At 43.7% G+C, this 2,374-nt stretch overlaps 1 pseudogene; it reads right to left on the bottom strand.

The window, feature by feature from the left end:
• Positions 1–1,069: 1,069 nt before the first annotated feature.
• Positions 1,070–2,070, bottom strand: LOC107499180 (annotated as a pseudogene).
• Between the last annotated feature and the right edge of the window lie 304 nt (positions 2,071–2,374).

Below are 2,374 nucleotides of genomic sequence, written 5' to 3'. Positions count from 1 at the left end.
GATGGGAAAGCTAGCCTACTAGAGGAGACAAGTGGAGGCAATGAGGCGGTTACATGGTGGGGAGCAGAGGAAAGAGACCTATGATTCCAAAGGCAAAGAGAAAATGGATAAAGTGTAGAATGCTGATTCCTATAGAATCTGTCTTAGTTATTGGTAGCTTCCCCTTTTCGAGCTTGGCACACTTAAGAAACCCAGTTGTGCTTCATACTTTTGTGATCTATAAAGTTATAATCAATAATTGTGATTGTTTGAGGTGAATAGCTTTCAGAAGGGAAATGACTGGCCTTCAAATCTTCAGCAACCAGAATCTGACAGTCATCCCCACCCTTTCCTTAATCACACACAAAAAAGCCAGGTAGAGTAGGTTAAGTTTCTTCCAACTAACTAAGGCATAAGAACCAGGGACAAGAAATATTTTTGGTTGTTGTTTGAGCCACAGTGCCAGTTACATATAAGGGATAAATGTATTCATTGGTTCACTCCCCAATGAGTGTCATCTTGTACTATACAGTAATTTAGACACTAGACATACTCCAGTGAACTAGATCAATAACACCTTTCCCCTGAAGCTTGCATTCTGGGAGTGGTGGGGAGGAGATGGGCAAGAAATAAACAGAAACTTAAAAAATATTATACACAAATTATTTAATACTAGAGATGGTAATATATTTAAAGAAGGAAAGAAAAGAAACCAAGTAAAAAGGATCAGGGTGCTCCGAAGAAGGGTAACACTTGTGAAATGAAGAAGATTGAGAAAAGCCAGACCAAGAAGTTGATATTTGAGCAGATATAAGAAGAAGGTGATGAAGACAGAAGATAAGGCATGTAAACCTCTTTGGAAGAGCATAGGATGTATTAATTATTATTATTTTTTTGTCTGGGTACAGTGAACTTTATTGATGGTTCATGACAAGGTAGGAGTCCCTAAGCTCCTCCCCTTCTTCAGTGAGTCTGGGATGGAAACAGGAGGTCGGGAGATTCTCAGTGTGTTGGGGGATAGATTTGGAGCAAGGATTCCCCAGGAGCTGAGGGCCTCTTCCTCTCACTGGGGCTGGTGGTCTAGGGTTTCTTACAGCTTGGAGGCCATGTGGATCATAAAGTCCACCTCCTTGTTGCTGTAGCCAAATTCATTGTCATACCCGAAAATGAGCTTGACAAAGTAGTTATTGAGAGCAATGCCAGACTAGCATTGAAGGTGGAGGAGTGTGTATCACTGTTAGAGTCACAGGAAGCAATCTGGTCTTCAGTATAGCCCAGGGTGCCCTTGAGGGGACCCTCTGATACCTGTTTCACCACTTTCTTGATGTCATCATATTTTGCAGCTTTCTCCAGGTGGCAGATCAGATCCACAACTGACATGTCAGGGGTAGGACATGGAAGGCCATGTCAGTAAGCTTCCCATTCAGCTCAGGGATGACCTTGCCTATAGACTTGGCAATGCTGATAGAAGCAGGGATGATGTTCTGGGCAGCTCCTCGGCCAACATGCCACAGCTTCCCTGAGGGGCCAACCACAGTCTTCTGGGTGGCAGTGATGGCATGGACTATGGTCATGAGTTCTTCCATGATGCGAAAGTTGGCATGGATGACCTAGGTCAGGCGGGCCAAGCAATTGGTGATGCAAGAGGTATTACTGATAATCTTGAGGGAATTGTCATACTTCTCTTGGTTCATACCCATCACAAACATGGGAGCATCCACAGAAAGCGCAGAAACAAAGACCCACTAGGCTCTACCCTTCAAGTGAGCCCCAACCTTCTCCAAGGTAATGAAGATACCAGTGGTCTCCACAACAAATTGAGTACCAGCATTGCCCCATTTGATGTTGGTGGGATTTTGATCCTAGAAAAATGATGATGGGCTTTCCATTGATGACAAGCTTCTCATTCTCAGCCTTGACTGTGCCTTTGAACTTGCCATGGGTGGAATCATACTGGAACATGTAGATCACGTAGCTGAGGTCAATGAAGGGGTCATTGATGTTGATAATATCCACTTTGCCAGGGTTAAAAACAGCCCTGGTGACCAGGTACTCAATATGGCCAAATCCATTCACTCTGACCTTCACCATCCTACCTCAGTATCGTGGCTGGTACTGCACAGAAGGACGCAGCTGTCTGTCACACGAGAGGAGCAGAGAACCAGAATATATTAATTAAAAGCAATTTCAAAGGACCTAACCTAAAATAGGAATATACATTGTACGTGAGAGGATTACAGAAGTGGTGTGACAGGGGAGAGTGAGCAAAAAGAGAGGGTAAGAGAGGAGGTTACTGAAGATAATGTGAGACTATATCATGTAACCCTTTGTAAATCATGGTGGTGACTTTGGCTTTAATAGTGAGTGAGATGGTAAGCCATTGAAGGGTTGCAAG

Source organism: Rousettus aegyptiacus, unplaced genomic scaffold, assembly GCF_014176215.1.
Source record: "Rousettus aegyptiacus isolate mRouAeg1 unplaced genomic scaffold, mRouAeg1.p scaffold_m13_p_11, whole genome shotgun sequence".
Classification (NCBI taxonomy): Eukaryota; Metazoa; Chordata; class Mammalia; order Chiroptera; family Pteropodidae; genus Rousettus; species Rousettus aegyptiacus.
This window is presented reverse-complemented; position numbering and strand designations above follow the sequence as displayed.